Source organism: Acinonyx jubatus, chromosome E2 (genome assembly GCF_027475565.1).
Source record: "Acinonyx jubatus isolate Ajub_Pintada_27869175 chromosome E2, VMU_Ajub_asm_v1.0, whole genome shotgun sequence".
NCBI lineage: Eukaryota > Metazoa > Chordata > Mammalia > Carnivora > Felidae > Acinonyx > Acinonyx jubatus.
The window spans coordinates 16,964,974-16,987,923 of record NC_069396.1 but is presented as its reverse complement, the minus strand read 5'-3'; the positions used below and the strand labels follow the sequence as shown (position 1 = coordinate 16,987,923).

The 22,950-nt window shown below is 43.1% G+C and overlaps 1 long non-coding RNA gene across 6 annotated transcripts in view; it reads left to right on the top strand.

Annotated features, from left to right (window-relative positions):
- Positions 1-16,988, top strand: part of LOC113604335 (uncharacterized) — a 43,014-nt gene extending 26,026 nt beyond the window's left edge. For 5 of the 6 annotated variants that reach the window (XR_008293415.1, XR_008293412.1, XR_008293416.1 and 2 more), the window contains one exon: positions 9,572-16,988. This is a non-coding gene — a long non-coding RNA (uncharacterized LOC113604335). Of the gene's footprint in view, positions 1-1,090; positions 2,590-9,571 lie in introns of those variants that run through there. The other variant, XR_008293417.1, reaches the window with a different exon arrangement.
- Positions 16,989-22,950: the final 5,962 nt, after the last annotated feature.

The following is a 22,950-nucleotide window of genomic DNA, read 5'->3' as shown; positions in this document are numbered from 1 at the left end:
ACGTTGGAAAAAAAAATCAAAATGTTCTTTATAAATAATTCTTTATTTTTCAAAATTAGCTTTTCTAATTTTAGACACCAGGGATAATCAAGGTGACCTGTAATTATTTAGCATAAATAAAGGGGCAAGCAATTAAGAGTTCTTCTTAATGACATGGTATTTAAGCTAAATTTGTAGCCCCCTTTTACAGATGAGGAAAGTGAGACCCAGGGACATTTCATGACTTGCTCCAAATGACATGGGTAATATAGATCCTCACTGGGATTCACAATCTAGAATTCTCACTGTTATTCCACGTTGCCTCTACTGGCATGCGATGGGACTGAGTAAAATGGATTCAGTATTTTATGAATGGCACCCATGCTGACCATACCCTACCAAAAGTATCAGAGCTGAGATTTAATTATTCCATCCAAATGAAATCATGAATACATAACAAATACATTCATGTGTATTATATCACCAATGTAACAAAATAAACTCAAATTCTTTTTTTTTTCAGCCTTAGTTCTTAGTCTCTTATGTTCAAGTGAAGAAATTTAAGGTCATTTTAATTGATGAATGTTTACTCTGGGATCTAGAAGTCTGTTAGAACTCCTGTTTATAAATCTGCCGAATGAACTGTGCCAGGAGTTTACGCAAATCCTTCTTTTGGCTGTTATTAGTGTCTCCAGTAAGCTTTTTACATTTATGTATGTAAAAAATGCCTTTCTATCATCAAGGTATGTTGGGGATTTCTTTTGATGGGCTGGAAGAGTGGCAGGGGAGATTTTAAAGAGGTTCTTAAAGATGTTCAGGGCTGGTACCAGGGTAAAGCAAGTGCAAAATTTGAGAGAGCACCCAAAACCACAGTAATCAAGAAAAATGTCATTTTACTGGAATATTTTTTTAAATCAAAATTAATGCAAAAAGATCCATGATGAACAAAACACCAATATTTTAAGTGAAGGTAGGTCCCAGCATGGGTGGGACCAGGAGAGGGCAAGTGATATGAATTATACAATTGCAGAGTTGCACTGACTTATTGAAAATTTTAATATTTGGTTCATCGTAGAGCTTTTTCACCTTAATTTTTTTTTTTTTTGTAAAGAAAAATATGGCAGTTGGCACAAAAACAGACACATAGACCAGTGGAATAGAATAGAGACTCCAGAATTGGACCCACAAAAGTATGGCCAACTAATCTTTGACAAAGCAGGAAAGAATATCCAATGGAAAAAAGACAGTCTCTTTAACAAATGGTGCTGGGAGAACTGGACAGCAACATGCAGAAGGTTGAAACTAGACCACCTTCTCACACCATTCACAAAAACAAACTCAAAATGGATAAAGGACCTGAATGTGAGATAGGAAACTATCAAAACCCTAGAGGAGAAAGCAGGAAAAAACCTCTCTGACCTCAGCCGCAGCAATTTCTTACTTGACACATCTCCAAAGGCAAGGGAATTAAAAGCAAAAATGAACTATTGGGACCTCATGAAGATAAAAGGCTTCTGCACTGCAAAGGAAACAATCAACAGAACTAAAAGGCAACCGACGGAATAGGAAAAGATATTTGCAAATGACATCAGATAAAGGGCTAGTATCCAAAATCTATAAAGAACTCACCAAACTCCACACCGGAAAAACAAGTAATCCAGTGAAGAAATGGGCAGAAGACATGAATAGATACTTCTCTAAAGAGATGTATCCAGATGGCCAACAGGCACATGAAAAGATGCTCAACGTCGCTCCTCATCAGGGAAATACAAATCAAAACCACACTCAGATATCACCTCACGCCAGTCAGAGTGGCCAAAATGAACAAATCAGGAGACTATAGATGCTGGAGAGGATGTGGAGAAACGGGAACCCTCTTGCACTGTTGGTGGGAATGCAAACAGGTGCAGCCGCTTTGGAAAACAGTGTGGAGGTTCCTCAAAAAATTACAAATAGATCTACCTTATGACCCAGCAATAGCATTGCTAGGAATTTACCCAAGGGATACAGGAGTGCTGATGCATAGGGGCACTTGTACCCCAATGTTTATAGCAGCACTTCCAACTATAGCCAAATTATGGAAAGAGCCTAAATGTGCATCGACTGATGAATGGATAAAGAAATTGTTGGGGCGCCTGGGTGGCGCAGTCGGTTAAGCGTCCGACTTCAGCCAGGTCACGATCTCGCGGTCCGTGAGTTCGAGCCCCGTGTCGGGCTCTGGGCTGATGGCTCAGAGCCTGGAGCCTGTTTCCGATTCTGTGTCTCCCTCTCTCTCTGCCCCTCCCCCGTTCATGCTCTGTCTCTCTCTGTCCCAAAAATAAATAAACGTTGAAAAAAAAATTAAAAAAAAAAAAAAGAAATTGTGGTTTATATACACAATGGAGTACTATATGGCAATGAGAAAGAATGAAATATGGCCCTTTGTAGCAACGTGGATGGAACTGGAGAGTGTTGTGCTAAGTGAAATAAGTCATACAGAGAAAGACAGATACCATATATTTTCACTCATATGTGGATCCTGAGAAACTTAACAGAAGACCAGGGAGGAGGAGAAGGGGGGTGGGGAGTTACAGAGAGGGAAGGAGGCAAACCATAGGAGACTCTTAAAAACTGAGAATAAACTGAGGGTTGATAGGGGGTGGGAGGGAGGGGAAAGTGGGTGATGGGCATTGAGGAGGGCACCTGTTGGGATGAGCACTGGGTGTTGTATGGAACCTATTTGACAATAAATTTCATACTTAAAAAATTTAAAAAGAAAAGAAAAGCGTGGCAGTAAAATAGTATTTATCTTGATTTCTGAGATTTGTGGCGGCCTCTTCAATTTCACACAGGAGGCGAGTGCGTCTCCTGTCTCACCCCAGCCCTGGCCTGCACTGGGCCTGAATCTTTCCCAGGGAGAGCTAGAAAGAAGTTCCCACACCCTGCGCCCCAGGCACGCCTGGCTTTGGGGAGCTGAGTGACATACGTCTCAGGAAAAGTTCTTTCCCTAGTGTCACTGGTGGTGAGAGGAAGCTTTTTTCAACCCTCTCTGTTGTGACACGTTTACCAGTTTATGGGGCACATCTGGCAGCCTCTGGCTAGTGAGCAACTTCCCAGGTAGAGTCATGGAGTCAGCTGAGCCCACAGGCCAATGGGAAGGGAGTCTTTCCGCTGAGTTTGCACATTCCCCAGCTGAAAAGTAAGATTTCTGAAGAGTCCTAATGAAGGCCCAAAGAACTGAAAGTACACATCACACACTTAATAATACTTGTCAAGTTGAATTAAACTTGGCTTTTGTGTAACCTGAATGTCCTCACATGCTCCGTGTTTCTGGGGTTACTCTTCCTCTAACAGACACACGAGAGGTTTGAAGGCTTGCGTAAACGTTGGGGTGCTCCACGATGAGAGAAGGATAGTTTGCATCATCTCTGTTCTCAATTTCTGCTGCTGTGATTCTCCGTCTTGCCCCTCTAGTTGTGAGGCTTTTTACCCCCGCGGATGCTTTTCTCCCCATGCTCCCCAAGACTCCAGTAACCAGGCTCTTTGTGAAACAGCCTTTCCTGAAGTCTTGTGGGAAACAGAAGGGCACTACAGCATAGTCCTGGACAAGAAACCGTTTAAAATTAAAGACATTTATGGGTAAACAAAACCTAGGAGAATTCATAGACAACAGATCTGCACTACAGGAAATGCTAAAGGAAGTTTTTTCAGAGTGAAAGGAAATGATACCAGGTCAAAATTTGGATCTTCAGGAATAATGAAAAGCACCAGAGATAGTAAATATAAGAATAAATATAAGGGGCGCCTGGTGGCTCAGTCGGTTGAGTGTCTGACTTCAACTCAGGTCATGATCTCACAGTCCATGGGTTCAAACCCCACATCAGGTTCTGTGCTGACAGCTCAGAGCGTGGAGCCTGCTTCAGATTCTGTGTCTCCCTCTCTCTCTGCCCATCCCCCACTCGCATTCTGTCTCTATCTCTCAAAAATGAATAAACACAAATTAAAAAAAGAATAAATATAAGAAATCACTTTCCTCTCCATTTCTTAAAATACTTATAAATGTTTAAAGCAAACATTTTTAAAGCTTCACTTTCTCTCTCTCTCTCTCTCTCTCTCTCTCTCTCTCTCTTTCTGGTGAGAGCTCGTGGGCATGCAGGGGAGGGGCAGAGAGAGAAGGAGAGAGAACCCCAAGCAGGCTCAGTGCTGACAATGCTGATGTGGGGGCTCAATCCGTGAGATCATGACCTGAGCCAAAATCAAGAGTCGGATGCCCAACTGACTGAGCCACTCGGGTGCCCCAAAGCAAACATTTTTTTAAAAATAGAATTTAGACACATTATTTTTAAGTTTATTTATTAGTTTTGAGAGTGGGGAGCAGAGAGAGAGGGAGACTGAGAATCCCAAGCAGGCTCTATGCTGTCAGTACAGAGCCCCATGCAGTGTTTGAACTCACAAAACCTGAGAACGTGACCTGAATCAAAATCAAGAGTCAGACGCCCAGGTGCCCCCAAAACAAACATTTTAACATTGTATTGTGAGGTTTTTAACTTACATAGATGTAACACTTAATACATATTTTGCATGAAGTGGCACAATATTAATTCTAAATAGACTGAAATGTTATGGATATATATTATATTTCTATGGTGATCACTTCTTAAAAATGCAAAGAAGTATAACAAAAAAGCTAATTGATGAGGGTAGATTTCTAATAAATATTCAATTAGCCCAAAAAGAAGGCAAGAGAGGAGGAACAGAGGAAACAACAACAACAACAACAACAACAACAACAACAGGAGATAAAGAGGAAAAAAAAATAGTAAAATGGTAGACCAACATTCAACCATATCAGTAATTACATTAAGGTTACTAGTCTAAATCACTTCAATTAAAAGGCACAATCTGCCAGATAGAAAAGCACGGCCCAACAATACTGTCTATGAGGGACACATAAAAGACGTTGATAGGAAGCAGATGAGAAAAGATGTATCATGCAGACAGTAAGGATAAGAAAGTTGAAGTGGCTAAATTAATATAAAATGAAGTATTAAGATGGAGACTATCATCAGAGATTAAAAAAGAAACCTCATAATAATAAATATCACCAGGAAGGTATAATAAGCATACATTACAGAGTTTCAAAATACATGCAGGAAAAACTAACAGAATGACAGAAATAAAGGGAGAAATACACAAATACACTATTGTAGTTGGACATTTTAACACCACTCTCTCAGCAATTATAAAAAACAACTAGACAAAAATCAGTAAATACATAAAAGATTCAAACAACACTTTGAACCACCTCAATCTAATAAATATTTATGGAACAAAGTACCCACCAGAATACACATTATTTTCAAGTTTAAGTGCCCTTGATATATTCACCAAGGTAAATCACATTCTGGGCCATAAAACAAATCTCAATAAATTCAAAAGGGCTAAAATCATATAGAGTATGCTATCTGACAACCATGGAGTTAAATTCCAAATCAATAACAATGTATGTAGAAAACCCCAAATACTTGGAAATTAAACAGCACAGTTCTACATAACAAAAAGTCTACGAAAATCCCAGAGAATATTAGAAAATATTTTGATTTGAATGATAATAAAAATAAAACATACCACACTTTGCAAGATGAAACAAAGCAGTTCTTAGAGATGTATTTATAGCTGTAAAACCTAATATTGGGAAAAAAAGGCCTAAGTTTCACTTTCGGAAGCTAGAAAAAGAAGAGCAAAGTAAACCTAAAGTAAATGATAGGAAGGAAATGATACAGAAATTATAATTAGAACAGAAATTATAAAATAGAAAGCAGATAAATAATAAGTTTAGCAAAGCCAAAAGCTGGCTATTTGAGAAGGTAACAAAATTGATTAACCCCTAGACAGACTGACCACCTTCCCCCTGCCCCCCAGTAAAAGAGAGAAGACAGACTACCAATATCAGGAAAAAAAGAAGGCATATCACAGTGCTAAAGATATTAAAAGGCTATTAAAAGGATGTCATAAACAAGTCTATGCCAATAAATTAGACAATGTAGAGGAAATGGACAAATTCCTTGAAAATTACACCTTCCAAAACTGATATAAGATAAAATAGAAAATCTGAATGTCCCTTTATTTTATTTTATTAAAATAATTTTTTTAATGTTTATTTATTTTTGAGAGAAAGACAGAGCACGAATTGGAGAAGGGCAGAGAGAGAGGGAGAGACACAGAATCTGAAGCAGGCTCCAGGCTCTGAGCTGTCAGCACAGAGCCTGACGTGGGGTTCAAACCCATGAACCATGAGATCATGACCTGAGCTGAAGTTGGACACTTAACTGACTGAGCCACCCAGGCACCCCCTGAATGTCCCTTTAGCTAGTAAATAAACAATGCATTATCAAGAACTTCTTGCAAAGGAAACTCTGGGCCCAGATGGTCTATTCATGAATTCTATTAACTATTTAAGAAAAGTATTACCAATGCTACAAAAACTCTTCCAGAAAATAAAGGAATGCTTTCCAATTTGTTTTGTGAGGCCAGTGTAACCCTGATACCAAAACTTGAAAGACATTAGAAAAGAAAAAAGAAAGAGGGAGAGGGAGGAACAAAGGAAGGAAGTTAAAAACCAGTATCTCTCATGAACATAGATGCAAAAATTCATAATAAAATGTCAGCAAATAAAATCTGATGGTATATAAAAATACATCATAACCTATGGGATTTCTCTTAGGAATGCAAAACTGGTCTAACATTGGAAAATCAATGTAATGCACCATATTAACAAAAAGAAGGAAAAAAAGATAATCGCTGGTAGAAAAAACTTTATATGTTTTCGACATCTATTCATGACAAAGCTCTCAGCAAGTTAGGAATAGAAAAAAAGTTTCTCAATGTGAAAAAGCATATCTGTGAAAAATCTAGAGCCAACATCACATTTAATGGTGAAATATTGAATGCTTCCCCCCCAAGCTTAGGAACAAGGCAAGTATACTCTCACCTTTGGTATTCAGCATTGTACTGGAGATCCTAGTCAGTGCAGTAGCACGGGAGACATAAAGATTGGAAAGTAAAAAGTACTCTATTTGTACATGACATGATTGTTTATATGGAAATACCAAGGGGGGTGTCTGGCTGGCTCCGTTGGTAGAACCTGTGACTCTTGATCTTGGGGTTGTAAGTTTAAGCCCCCATGTTGGATGTAGAGATTAACTTAAAAAAAAAAACTACTAAGAGATCTACAACAGAACTAATAACCAGAATTAGCAACTTCACACGATACAGGGCTATTATTTTAAAAATCAGTTGTATTTTTGTATATCAGCAGCATACAGGTGGAAAAAAAAATTCCACTTACAATAGTATCAAAAAACAGGGGCACCTGGGTGGCTCAGTTGGTTGAGTGTATGATTCTTGATTTTGGCTCAGGTTATGATCTCATGGTTTGTGGGACCAAACCCCACATGGGGCTCTGCGCTGATAGTACGGAACCTGCTTAGGATTCTCTCTCTGCTCCTCTCCCCTTTTGTGCTCTTTCTGTCTCACTCTCTCTCAAATAAAAAACAAACAAAAACATACACTGCTTAGGGATACATTTAACAAAAGACAAGTCCTATACACTGAAAACTGCCAATCATTGCTGAGAGAAATTCAGTAAGACCTAATAAATGCAGAAATATGCCATGTCATAGCTTGGAAAACTCGGTATTATTAGTCAATTCCAGTGTATTGGTATGTAGATTTAACAAAGTCTCCTTCATAATCCTAGCCACCTTCTTTTTTAAATGACAAATTGATTCTAAAATTTATGTGGAGGACCTGGAATATCCAAAGCAATACTGAAAGAAAAAAAAAGTGTAGAACTCATCCTATTTCAGGATTTACCTTGAAGCTACAGTAATCGGACAGTACGCAGGGCACCTGGGTAGCTCAGTTGGTTGAGCGTCCGACTTGGTTTCAGCTCAGGTCATGATCTCATGGGTTCATGGGTTTGAGCCCTGTGTTGATCTTCACGCTGACAGTGCAGAGCCTGCTTGGGATCCTCTCTCCCTCTCTCTGCTCCCACCCACCCCCATCAAAATAAATAAATAAACTTTAAAAAGACAGCATGATTCTATCATAAGGATAACCATTAGGTTAATGGAATAGAATAAAGAGTTCAAAAATACACTTAAGTGGCCATTTAATTTTTGGCAGGTACCAAAGCAATCTAATAGGAAAGTCTTTGCAATAAATGATGCTAACAGCTGGATATCCCTTACAACATTATCTTGTACTATATACAAAAATGAATTTGAGGTGGATCATAGAGCTAAGTGTAGTAACTAACAGGATAAAACTCCTATAAGAAAAGCTAGGACAGCATCTTCATGACCTGGTGATAAGCAAAGATTTTTTTTTTAGACACTCAAGAAAATGAATAGGCAGGCCATAGACTGGGAGACATTATTTGTAAAGAAAGCATTTATCTGACAAAGCATTGGCCTTTAGGACTTTAGGACACCTATACTTCAAGAGCAAAAAAGACAAACAACCCAATAAAACAATGGCTACAATTTGAGCAGACACTTCACAAGGGAAGATAGATGAATGGCCAGTGGGTGCTTGAAAACGTGCTCAATATCATTAATTATCAGAAAGAGTGCAAATTAAAACAAATGTAAAATGAGGTACTGCTATATACCCACCAGAATAACTTAAATTAAAAAGACTGACAATACTAAACGTTAGCAAGGGGATTGAACAATATTAACTTTCTTATTTTGTTAGTGGGAGTGTAAAAACATGTAAGCACTTTGAAATAAAGGTCTGGCAGTTTTGTATGAAAGTAAACATACCCCTATGACCCAGCAATTTTGGTTTTAGGTATTTACCCAAGAGAAATGAAAGCGTATGTCTACAAAAAGACTAGTATAAGAATGGTAATAGTATTTTTCTTCATAAAGCCCCAACTGGAAACATCCCAGATGTCAGTCAACAGGAAGATGTACAAATTGTGATATATTCATGCAATGAAAAGGAACAAACTACTTATGCAACACCATGAATGAATTTCAAAAATATTATGCTGAATGAAAGAAGCTTTAGACAAGAGAGTACATATTGTATGATTGCATTTACATGAAGTTCTAAAGCAGGCAAAACTCATCTATGGTAAAAAAAAAAAAAAAAGATGAGAACACTATGGTTGTGCAGGGAGGACATTGACTGGGAAGGGGCACAGGGAACTTTCTGGATGATAATATTTTATATTTTGATAGACGTTTGGGTTATACAGATGCACGCATTTCAAAAACTCATTGAATAATAATACTGTTAACATGAATGCATTTTACTTTGTGTACAGTTTTCCCTCAAAGAATAAATAGTAAATTTTGTCAGTGATATATATATACTGAAATGTTTTTGGGTGAAGTATAACGCTAGGGAAAGTGCACCTTACATTGAAATGCATCAAAAGGGGAGGCAAATGATGGCTTCATGGATGGGTAAAGGGATAGATACATGACAGAGCAAATATAGTACAATATTAACTTTTTAGTACAATATTAGTTTATAATATAAGTGATTCATATAGAGGATGTTCACTATATGATTATTTCAACTTTCTTTTTTTTTAAAGATTTTATTTTTAATCTCTCCACCCAACGTGGGGCTCGAACTCACAACCCACAACATCAGGAGGCATACGCCCCACGATCTGAGCCAGCCAGGCACCCCTATTTCTATTTTCTATATTTGAAAATTTTCCAAATAAACTGTTGGGAGTGGGGGAGTGAACACTAGGCACGTCCAAATACGTTTGTGGCAGCACTATTTGTAATGGCCCCCAAATGGAAACAATTTCTATGCCCATCAACAGAAGAGATCAATCAATTGCATTACAATCATATAATGGAATAGTCTACAGTAGTGAGGATGGAAGATGGACTGGACGCAACAGTATGGATGACCGTCACAAACACAATGTGAAATGAAAGAAGTCAGATGCTAAAGGCACAACTCATTTGTATAAAGTACAAAAACAGGCAAAACTAGTCTGTGCTGTTCAAAGTCAGGATAGTGATTGCCCTTGGGTGGAGTCATGATTGGAGGAGAACATGACGGGGGCTCCTGGGGTTCCTGACTTGAGTGCAGGTTATGTGGGTTTGTGAAAATCCACGTTTCCCTCTGTATCTACTATTACTTCAACAAAAAGCTCAAAGAAATTAGTGTTAGACCTCACTGTTCTTAAAACAGGTTCCTCAGCCTCGCCCCACCTCTGGGAATTCTGTGCCAGCCATCTTTCTCCCATCTCTCTTCTCCCATTTCCCAGGCTCTGACACGCCTGTCTTCCTCACCTGCCGGGGAAAAACTCAGTGCAGAGGAATTTAATTCTCAACCCCTACCCTAGTCGAGGCTCCAGGATGGAGCCAACTGGAAAAGGCTCATTCATGACTTTGTCTAAGTCAAGGAGCCATGCAGCCCCAAGATAAATTCCTTTGCTTCCTGACAACAGTAATTGCTACAGGCATTTTTTAAAAGCAAAATTTGTTTTCCCTCTATATCAGTGTCTCCATCTTCCCCTTCTACCACCCTCAGTTTATCCCTTTCATCCTCTTCTCTTTAAAGTGGTAGCGGCATCTTACTCCCTTTGCCAAATCTGGAAGCAGTGACTTGCCTTAGAGATTGTCCTAGTGCTTCAGCTCAGGGCCAAGATTCCCTTGGCTGGTAAGTCAACCTCCAGACCCCAGCAAATGGTCGGGTGTAGGGGTAGAGGTGGTCAACTGGAGGAGGGGAAGGAGAGGCATGGTGGGGGGAAGGGAACCAGGTACAGAATAGCAACAGGAACCGATCCCTGTTCTTCCCAATCTTGCTATCTGTTGAGAAGTCAAGGTGAATACACATCTAAACAAAACAAGGCAACTATTTAATTAAGCATTTCTTCTATTTATCCGATGGGTCAATTTTCGGTCTTCTTGTTACTTGATCAGTCAGAAGCATCTGATACAAGTGATCTCTCCCTCTTCCTTGAAACGCTTCTGGGTTGCTTCTTACCTCCTTGTCTGTTCCTTCTTAGTCTCCAGTTGGTTCCTGTTCATCTCTTTGACCTCTAAATGTTAGAGTGCCCCAGGACGTGGTCCTTTGACCTCACCTCTTTAGCTGCTTTGACTCCCTGGATGATTTCACTCAATATTTGTGGCCTAAAAAATACCATCCACACCCTAATGACTTCCATATTTGTGTTTCCAGCTAGATCTCTCCCCTGAACTCCACAACTGTGTATTTATCCACCTACTCACTTAGATTTTGGATAGGCATCTCAAATTTATCGTATCCGGTACTGAGCTCCTGATAGCCCTCCTTCAAACTGTCCCTCCACCCTTATCTCGATAGAGCGTCCATCTTCCAGATGCTCAGGACAAAAACTTGGGTGTCATTTCTGACTCCTCTCTTTCTCTCACTTCCCATCTCTAATCTGTCAGGAAGTCCTACTGAGTTAACATCAAAATACATCAAGAATCTCACTGCTGTCACCACTGCCCTCCATCCAAGCTGCCATCATTTCTCACGTGGATTATAGATAGCCTCCCGACCTTGTCCCCTTTCAGCCTGCTCTCAACACAACCACGAGAGAGACACTATTAAAATGCATGTCTGCTCAAAACCCTCCAGTGGCTTTCCATTTCACTCAGAATGAGTGCCAACACCCTGCCAGTGGCCTGCAAGGCTCCGGAGCCTGGCCTCTTCTCTCTCACTTCATCTACAACTGCTCTTCCCTCACTCACTCTATTCCAGCCACACTGGCCTCCTTGTTGTTCCTGGAACATACCAGGCACGCTCCTGCCCCAGTGCCTTTGCAGCTGCCCTTCCATTTCAAATGCCCTTGCCCCACATGGCCGTTCTCATGTCTATAGATCTTAAGTCTGGTACTATTTTCTCAGCAAGGCCCACCCTTGCCACCCTGCCTGAAAGTCTACACTTTCTCAGATATTCTCAATCTTCTTTCTCTTTCTTATTTCTCTCTTTAACACTTACTGTCACCTACTATGCATATAGTGTCATGTACTTATACTCTTTTTTTTTTAAAAAATGTTGATTTATTTTTGAGAGAAAGAGAGAGAGAGCATGCATGTGCAAGCAGGGAAGGGGCAGAAGAGAGGACAGAGAGAATCCCAAGCAGGCTCCACACTCAGCATGGAGTCTGACATGAGGCTCGATCTCACGACCATGAGATTATGACCTGAGCCGAAATCAAGAGTCAGGTGCTTAACCAACTGAGCCACCCAGGTGCCCCATTTTGTTTCAAAGTAAGCTCTATACCCCATGTGGGGCTCGATCTTACAGCCCCGAGATCAGGAGTCACATGCTCTGCCAACTAAGCCAGCCAGGTGCCCCCTATATTCTTTAATGTCTGTCCTCCCTCAACTAGAACAGAGTCCATGATTATATAGAATACAACAGTCCTAGTGTAGGCATCTAATATCTGCTGCATGAATGAATGCTTATTTCAGAATGGCCTGAGAGGTGCTAACAGGTAAAAGGAGGTAAGTCAGATTAGGGAAGGCCATGGGAGACTGCAGATATCTGGAAGGGGATGGAATTTCCTTCAGTCTTTGGAGAATGAGGACTCCTTAGAAGGATGAGGATGAAGAGAGAACCCTTGGCATAGAGTTGCAGAGTACCCGTTTTGGAATCACCTGGCTTGGGTCTACGTCCTGTCTCCATCATGTAGTAGGTATAGACGAGGTAGTCTGTTTCTCTGGATGCCAGTTTCTATGTCTGTAAAACAGAGATTCTTCTCTGGGTCTCAGTTTCTGTATCTATAAAATAGAGATTACCGTCGTACCTACCTCATAGGGGTGCTTGGGTTGTTTTAGGATCAAATGAAATAACGTATAAATAATGTACAGTGAGGGCAAGGCACTTAGGAAGACGTGTTCAAAAAGTGCTACTTTTTTTTTAAGTTTATTTATTAATTGAGAGAGAGAGAAGGAGAGAACCAGCTGGGGAGGGGCAGAGAGAGAGAGGGAGACAGAGGACCCGAAGCAGGCTCTGTGCTGACAGCAGTGAGGCCGATGCGTGGCTTGAACACTCGAACTGCGAGATCATGACCTGAGCCGAAGTCAAACACCCGACCAGCTGAGCCACCCAGGTGCCCCGAAAAGTTCTACTTATTGTTGTCTAGAGCTTAGAATCCCTGTGAGCTAAGACTTCATGTTGAAGGCATTGTAGAGTGTTTCAAACTGGCAACAGAGTTAGAATGAGTTGGGCTTGAGCTTTAGACACAAGAGGTCAGCCCCTTGTGATGGAACAGCTTCTTTCTCAGAACTGTCAGTCCCTGGACTCAACCAGATGGGTTGAACCTAATCCCTGTCCTGCATTAGTTAGGATGGCGCTGCTTACAAGCAAAAAGGGAATCAGAATTAGGCGCAAATATGGCATAAGGCCTCTGCTGGGAGGATGAGACAGCTCTCAGCTGTCTGTTGCTGACACAATCAGAGCAAAGAGCAGTGATTCACTCCAATCCTGTCATTGAACTCAGGATTTTGGCCAAGTGTAGGTTTGGGGGTTGGTCGGTGGATTATTTTTTCCCCTTCCTGAGTTGAAAGAGTAACTCTGTGTTTCAAAAAGGCACTTTCTTTCTGCAGAGAAATTCTGTGGTGAGAGCTTGCTGGGCTTGGTGTGGGAAGAACCACCTTTGCTTATGTCTGGGAGAGAATGAAATCTAGCGCCCCTATTTTTTTTTCCCCTCCCACCCAGTAAAGATGCAGAGCTGAAAGGTGTCTTTCAGAAGGGCCAGAGACAAGGGAGTTGACTCGTAGGTAAGAGGACGCTGTACAGGAGGCCAAAGAAGTGGCTTCTTGTTTGTTAGCGTAGGTTTGTGGCAAGGAGGTCTGTGAAGCCCTCCCCCAGAGTACCCTGGACTAAACAGAACAAATAAAACCTCTATTTGTTCATCTCTACCCTGGATTTAGATGGTGCTTTATGGCCAGGGTTATTGGGATCAGCTGAAACCCAGGCTGATGTTTATTCCTGGGATTGCAAAGACAGACAAATACCTCTCTGTCCTTCCATTTTCCAGGCCAAGAGGGCAGGAGACAATTTCAATCAAGCAGGCAAGCGGTGAAGAATTATTTTTTAGGTGCCCACTGTGTCCCCAGTGCTGAGCCACCTAAATATAAATAGAAAAAGTACAAAATTCTAGCTCCAGCCCTCAAGGCACATAAAATCGAGCCTGCAGGAGGAGGCTGGGGGTGGGGGTGGGGAGAGACCAAACAAATTCAAGAGAAACTGTTAACAAACAGCAGTGTGAGGTACTAGGAACTAATCTTGCAAGAGGTAAGAGAGGAGGGAGGTAAGGAGTGGGAGTTGGGGCGCTCTTGGAGGAAGTTCGTAAGACAATTAACAACATGGTGAAGGAAAGCCTATCTGTCTTGTTCTCCGCCGTACCCTGGCATGTAGCATAATGCCCAATGCGGAGTGGGCATTCAGTAAATATTTGAGGAATGAATGCAGAAGGAGGGGGGTGATATTAGAAGGATAAACAGGCGAAGAGGGAGGAGGGCATTCCAGCGTGAGGAAAGGCCCAGAGAAATGGTAGGATGTCTCGGTGAGACTGGTTTAACCACAGCGTAGGGTGTGTAGTGAGGAGTAGTGGGAAATGAGGTTAGATATGGGGCCAGATGGGGGAGGCTGGAAAACGAGACCGAGAAATTCAGAGATGAGTATTCCTTCATTCCTTCCTCAAGCTCTTACCGAGCGCAGACCATGTACTAGGCAAGGGAGAATAGGAGGGATATAAAGACGAATTAAAGGTCTTACCATCCATTGGGGATAGGTGGAATATCTGCACTTTATTGTTGCAATAAATGATGTGATAGTGATGGAATGGATGAAATATTTTGACATTCTAGTCACAGTTTGGTTGCAAGAAGTTCAGGCCATGTCAAACTTGCTCAATTTAACTAAGACTCTATTAAAAGGTATATTAGACAGCCAAGGCTAGGAAGTGGACTTCAAAAGTGACAGGAGAGGGCTCAACCTGGTAAATTGGAGGTTCTCCTCCCTGCCTCTCCCTCTGCATTGCCTCATGGGTGGTCTCTCACCTCTGCCCCTCTCTCTGTGTATGCTCCATTCTCCTGCTTCCCTCCCTTCCTAAGATTTTACTTGGTGCAAGCTTACACTCTGACACCACAAGACCCTCCTGCTCCAGGGCCGGCCATCATCATCTGCTCTCTGAGCCTTTTAGGGCAGCATATGGAGGAAGCAGACGCTGATTGGCTCAGCTTAGCCTGTGGATGGGTATGCCTGGGTCAGGTGATCACTTAGAACCAATCAGCTATGGTCAGAAGGCAAATCATGTGATTTAAACATGACTGCCTAAGCCTACCAAGAACTGCAGATAAGGGACATTCCAAAGAAGGGATATGGACTAGAGGGCAGTAATAGACAAGCCTAATTCCTGCTGGTTAACAGTGCAGGGAGCAAATCAATTCAGCGGGTGGGGTTGGTAAAGGGGGAAGACTATCAGACATAAACAGAATCTGATTGAAAGGTTTGAATTAGGGGCACCTGGGTGGCTCCGTTGGTTAAGCTTCTGACTTCAGCTCAGGCCATGATATCACCATTCAGGGGTTTGAGCCCCACCTCAGGCTCCGTGCTGACAATGCAGAGTCTGCTTGGGATTGGGATTTTTCTCTTTCTCTCCCCCTGCCCTCTGCCTGTCCCCCACATTCTCTCTCTTTCTCTCTCTCTCAAAATAAATAAATGAACTTTAAAAAATAAGTAAACAAATAAAGGTCTGATTTAGTCCTAGGAGAAAAAAAACAGTTCCCAGTTGTGGATGAAAGCAGTATTTTAGAGCAGTTAGACTGACTGTGGCCCATAGGTCAGAAACTGAAGCGACCCAGACCATCAAGAAAACTTTTGCCTGATCCAGAATGGAGCAGTTTAGAGATAAGGATTTTAAAAATAAAAGTAGCCTAAATTGTTATAGGGCAGAGTCAGCTTGTCATTTATTGCTATAACCCTGTCCTCATAGTCAGGCTCAGAGAAGAAATTCACTACACAGTTGTCAGAATGAATCAAATTTCCCTAAAACCCAGACAAACAACTGAACATATTGCTATTTGTATTCTGTTAGGGACAGAGCCAGGACCAGGAACACAGAACAAAACAAAGCAAAATTCAAAATATGATTTTTCTGATTCCTGATGCAGGGCTCGGGTCACTGACTGCAGACTTGGTGAGAAGCAAAAATGCGGCAGAAGGAGTCTGGGCCAGGCTGCCTGGCAGAGGGCTAGATGGACAGATAGCGCCGTGCCCAGTGGCCCAGAGGCAGATCAAAGCCAGCTTCCCCAGCACGGGCAGCAAGCATGGCAGGAATCTGGGGGACCTCTCACCCAGTCCTTCACCCATGCTCACAGATGGAAAGCCACACCATTAGTGGCCACACCTTTGAGCACTGCCGCCACACAGGCAGCTGTGACGGATCTTTCATAGTGGAGTGTGTGGCTCTCTCCAGACAGGCAGCTTTGATGCCAGTGAGCATGGCATTCCTGGCCGGACCACCTGGCCTCCCAGCCCAGGTCTGCCTCTTGGGCAAGCTGCCTAACTACTTAACTACTTCGTGTCTCAGTTTCCTCCTTTGTAAAACAGGGATAATAAACCTCCTTAGAGGGTCGATGAGAAGATTCATTGAGATGATATCTGCAAAGCAATTAAAACAGTGCCTGGCACATTTTAAGCCATCATGATTACTATAATTGGTACAATAAAAAAAAAAAAAAAACAGACTGCAGAGAAGAGCTTCCCAGACTAGAGGGTTCTGGAGCTCCTTTAAAACCTGCATAACCCACCAGTTAGTGGCTATGATTTGGGTCTAACACCCATCCCTTCTTTCTTCCAGGAACAGATCCAATTGGTCTAGGAGCTAAGCCAAGCCAATCATAATTCTTCCCTAGGATTTTTTTTTCTTTTCTTTTTAATGTTTTATTTTATTTTTTGAGAGACAGAGACAGAGCGTGAGCAGGGGAGGGGCAGAGAGAGAGACACACACACACACACACACACAGAATCCAAAGCAGGCTCCAGGCTCTGAGCTATCAGCACAGAGTCCCATGCGGGGCTCAAACCCATGGATGCGAGATCATGACCTGAGCTGACGCTCAACCGACTGAGCCACCCAGGCGCCCCCCCCAGGATATTTCTAACTGGATCTTCCAACTGGTGGGAAGAGAATATCACCACTACTCACCACCCGTCCTTTTCCCCTCTTTGGGGATTCAAATAGTAAAAACATGAGCCCAGAGTTGCCTTTGCTCCTTTCCCCCTTCCATGTGCAGAAGCAGGCCTGAGACAATAAAGTTTGTGAGGAGAAGCTGGAACAGAATCTTGGCTGGAGCAGAGCCCAAGTCTCTGAATCCAATGGACCCTGGATCCAGACACCCACTCCTACTGGTCTGCGTTAGATTACAGAACCCTTTAAATCAGTCAATCTTGGGGCGCCTGGGTGGCTCAGTCGGTTAAGCGTCTGCCTTCAGCTCAGGTCCTGTGAGTTCAAGCCCATGTCAGGTTCTGTGCTGACAGCTCAGAGCCCGGAGCCTGCTTCAGATTCTGTGTCTCCCTCTCTCTCTCTCTGCCCCTCCCCCACCTCAAAATAAATAAATATTAAAAAAAGAAAAAAAGACGAGAGTGAGCGATGGGGACTGTGGCAAAGTGGTGGGCGCTTGGCCCTTCCAAGGGAAGCTGCTACCCGCAGCCCCGGCCCGTTGCTTCCGTGTGCATATGTGGGCACGGAGTTGCCAGGTCCTATGGTTTTTAATAGATTCCAGACATTTGGAATGTTCACTGTGAAATTCTAAACTTTGAACATTGTGAGTTTTTGATTAAAAAAAAAAATGGGTATGTAGGTAGGGTGACTGACTATCCCGGTTTGCCTAGGACTAAGGAGTTTTCTGGGATGTGGAACTAAGATTGCAAACCAGGACAAGCTGGTCACCCTACCTGTGGGCCAAAAGGAGCACACGTGATACTTGTGGCCCACACACTCTCGTTTCAGCCAGAAACAATCCGTGAGGTAGCTAAGCAAGGAACATATGTCCTCCAGTCCCCATCCTCAAAACCCCAGGAGGAAGATGCACTGTTACTCCCATTGAACAGAGACTCACATCCCCTACAATGAGTGTGAGGCAGAGAATTCTTCCAGGAGCCAGTGAAACATTCCCTTGGTTCCCCTTGTGGGCCTGGCCCTAGGTGATCTGTAAGATTCAGGCCTCTCCCTGCCACTTCCAGCAGCCTCTCCACGGCTGTAAAGTCTCATCTCTGCTCGGAGAGGGCAGGGCCTTCTAGGCAGCCAGGAGATTAAGGGGTTTTTCCCTTAATCCCTCCTCTTTAGGCTGAAAGGCTACATTTATGATTACATTCCATACGGTGAACTTGGAGCTGGTCCACTTTTATGAATGTGAAAACCAAAGGCGCAGAGTAGGGAGGTGACTTGCTTGAAGCCCACAGCTCACTGACTGAGCTCTGGGGTCTTCCTTGCTGGCTTGGTACCTGTCTCTCTGTTAGGGAAAGGGAAGGGGACTGACATTTGCTCACTGCCTCCTCCATCCTGGGACCCTCCTAACGCCCAACAAAATGCCAAGGGAAGGCCTGGAGTCCCGGGCCCGTGCCGGTTCCAGGCCACCACCCTGCCAATCCAGGCGTGCCAGGAGGGCGTTTGGAATTGCCAGGCTGTCATTGCACAAAGGGAGGGGTGTGCAGCTCCGAATAGAGTGAAATAATAAGGGTCACAAATAGGCTCCCTCTGCCGACGTTCACCAGGTGTCGGTGGCTCTGTGGGTGGGTTACAGGGAGAGACAGGTCCACCCCCTCACGAAATCGTTCTCTGATGAGATGATGCATGTTAAGTGAACTATAAACTTTTAAGAGCACATTCCAGACCCACTCATAAACATTAGGAATCATTCCCTTTGGGAAAAGCTAATATTCTTGAGGCAACAGAGTGTACTACCAGCCCAGAGGGGGCCCCGCTGGGATTTCCTTTCAACCAGAAGACTGAATTCTTCTCAGGGAGCCAAAATTAGAGAGAAAGTGAGGTTTGTATTTTATTCGCGGCTTTAGCCCTTACGCCTGGGTATCTCTGACCCCTTTTAACCGGGTGGCGGAAAGCCAGTGTTACATCAAAGTTACAAGCAGAAGGCAGTTGTTGTTGTTAGATCTGAGTTCAAATCCTATCTCTGCCACTGATCTGATGGGTGATGCGGGAGAGAGCCTACTAAAACACTCTGGCCCTCAGATTTGCCCTCTGAGAACGAGCTGGCAAGGCCAGATCACAGCACGATTGTAAGGATGAAAAATGAGATGATACACACTGTCCACGTGACCCTGTAATCCCACTCCGACATACTGGTCGATGAGAAATGTATATTCACACAAAAACCTGTGTATGAATGTCTATAGAAGTTGCACTCATAATTGCCCCAAACTGCAGACCTAAATGTCCTCCAGCTGATGAATGGATAAACAAACTGTGATACGTCCATACAATGGAATAGGAGTCTGGTAAGTGAAAAAGGTCAGATGCAAAAAATTACATATTGCCTGATCCATCTACGTGACGTTCTGGGAAAAGCAAAACTATAGGGACAGAGAACATATCAGCCGTTGTTAGGGGCTGGGGCTGGTGGCGCAGATAGGGTTGCTAGGGGCTGGAGGTGGGGGTAGAGGACGGCTAGAGATGGGCATGAGAGAATTTGGGGGGAGGGATAGAACTGTTCTGTATCTTGGGGCGCTTGGGTGGCTCAGTTGATTAAGCATCCGACTTTGGCTCAGGTCATGATCTCGCAGTTCATGAGATCGAGCCCCGCGTTGGGCTTTCTGCTCTCAGCATGGAGCCCGCTTTGGATCTTCTGTCCCTCTCTTCTCTCTGTCCCTCCCTGCTTGCTCTCCCTCTCTGTCTCTCAAATATATGCAAAACGTTAAGAACATTTTTTTTTAAAAAGAACTGTTCTGTATCTTGACTGTGGTAGTAGCTATACAACTGTATGCATTTGTCAAAAATCACAGAGCTGTCCACTGAAAAGAGTGAATTTTACTGTATATAAGTTATGTCTCGTGAAACCCGACTTTTAAAAAAACGTGAAAACAAAGGAAAAGGGCCCAGGTCATCAGTGCCCCCCAGAAGAATACCTATGGACTCCTTTTCACTGAAGTGTTAATAACAGTGTGTTCTTCTCTCCAGTATTTTCACTCTTGTGAAAAGAGCCTGTAACTTTTGTAGAAAAAGAAGGGTGACAGAGTGTGCCCGTGTGTGTGTGTCTGTCTGTATGCGTATATTTGTGTTTATTTATATATGTATAAAGAAACTCTGAAAAGATACACAAGAAACTAATAACAGCGGTAACTATGGGGGTGCGGTAGGAACTGGGCAGATGGGGACCCCGTAGGAGGAAGACTTTCAAAAATAACTTCTGTGTGTGTGTGTGTGTGTGTGTGTAGTACATTCACGTGGTTCGAAAATTATATAATTGTTATTATATAATAATATTATATATAATGTTTATTATAAGCATTATATAATTTTGGAACCACGTGAATGTGTTACACATAAAAACATGAAATTCTTCTTAAAAATCTAAAGGTTTCCGAGACAGAGAAATGCTTACTGCCGAGGCATGACTCTCCCCTGGTGGAATCTGTGAGGGGGTGGCATTCTGTGGCAGCCACATCACGTGAGCACAGCTTACTTGGCCTTGCCCCACCTACCCTGCTAATAAACCCAAGGCAAGGCTTGGCTCCTGGAGGAGGTGGGATCCCGTTCTCAGGAAAGCGCAGAACTGTGAACGAACACCCTCCTTTTCCTCCGCATGTCTCCCCTGTGTGCCTCCCGCTGGCAGAAATTCTTTTAGTCTTTCACCCTACCATCGAGGCAGGATTTCACCCACAATTGCTCCCTGCAGGTGTCATTACAGGCTGAAAGTCATACTTTGGCGTAAACGTCTGATATCAGACCCAGACTCTTTCTCAGACTCGTATTTTGGAAGAGAGCAAGCAGCCCACTTATATTTTGGGTGTGCAGCCCGTTTCAGGGCCCCGGGCACCCGACATAGAGGGCGGTGGAGAGACCCCAGTTAAATACTTCTCAGTCTCATCTGGGCGGGCTCTAGAAAACACAGAGGGTCGGGGGGGGGGGAGGGGGCTGCCGCATCCCAGAGCACGTGCTCTGGAGTCAAGCTTGAGTTTGAATCTCACGTTACCCTCTTCCCAGCTACGACCCTCGGCCAAGTATTTAACCTCTCTGTGCCTCAGTTTCCTCATTTGCGAAACGAGAATCCTAATGACACCTGTGTTGAGTGCGTCGCTACACAGGTGAACGGAGATTATGTGGTGACAGGCAGCACCGTGAAAGACGCACCTTAGGTACTTAGCACCCGGGAGCCCTTCTCAGCCAGGTCCGCCAGGGCCAACTCAAGGCCACGCATACGGTTCGGGGGGAAAGGGTGACAGACCCAGGAGCAGCGATGTGGAACAATACCGAGAACGAAAGCAGGGTGGTGGGGCTGACTCACTGGATGACTCATTTCCTTGCCGAGGGATGTTCTGAGCATCCACTGAGCCGCTCCTCGTAGTCCTCACACCCTCTGTTCCCTTTTCGTGGGGAAGGCCCAGAGAAGGTCGCCCTGTACCCACGGGGAATGGGGAGCTGGATACCAGACCTTCCCCTTCCACCCGGGACTGAAAGAGAGGTCAGCCAGCTAGAAACATCCTTTTTCGCCCTACAAAATAACAGTCCCTGAGGATGCATTTTGAGAAAGGACAGTTTTTGCTCTGGAGCACAGGAGAGAATCTAGACTCATTTTGCCCTTGTCGAGATTATCACAGAGTTTTCTGCACCCCACAGAACGTTAGGGAAACACACAGAAGTGTAAAGTAACTGAAAGAGCCACCCATAATCCTGTCATTTAGATTGAGCCATAGGGATGAGTTTGGTATTTTTCCATTCGATGTTTTTCTCTGTCTTTTTTTCATAATACGATCGAGCTTATATTGTTTATATCAGCACTACTCAAAAGAAATAGTTGAATCACAAATGTGAGCCACGCGTGTAATTTTAAATGTTTTGGTAGCCTCGTTAAAGAGAAACGAACACAAAAAGGTAAAATTGCTTTTAACGTTATATTTCACACAATAATCATTTCCTCATATCCTCACTATTAAAATTATTAGTGAGACACTTTACAGTCGCTTGAAGTCTTTGAGATCTTTCTTTTTCTCCACTACGCCGTATCTCAATTCAGCCTGGCCACATAGAGCTCGTAGACAGCGCCGCTCCGTACTATTTCTACCTTGCCTTTGTGTTTGCTTAAATTGTATCCTAGGTATTTCCTCACATCACAAAATATCTTTCTTTTTTCATAAAATATCTTTTGGCAAAAATAACTTCTAAGAGTTTAAATACCACGTATTTACTATCTACTCCCAAAGGTAATATATTTATTTGTTTTGTTTTGTTCTGTCTCCTCACTCAGGGACCATTTGTGTTAGCCATCTGACAGAATTACTTTTAGACTATTTTCTCGGCAAATATTCAGATTGAGCAAAAACTGGATGCATACAATATGTTCTGTTTTGTTTTATTTATTTATTATTAAAAAATATGTTCTGTTTTATAGCCACTCTTTTCAGTTAATGATGCCTTGTGAAAACACCAACAGTAATAATGACAGTGTCACCTTTGAGCCTCTGCAGCGAGCCAGGCATGTTCAAACACCTGCTGTCATCTCTGCAGTGGGGGGGTGGGAGGGGTGGGGAGGTGGGGAGGGGTGGGCAAGCGTTTCCAACCCCAGTTCTCAAAAGTGGAATTGGGGGCTCAGAAAAGTAAAGTGATTTTCGTTATTGCCAAGTTGGGATTTAACCCAGATCCTCTGATTTCATCTCCAAGAGCCTTTCATTTCACCATATGGACTCCTTCTGGAGGAAGGCAGGCAGGGGACCCAAGACATGCCAAAGAAGCAA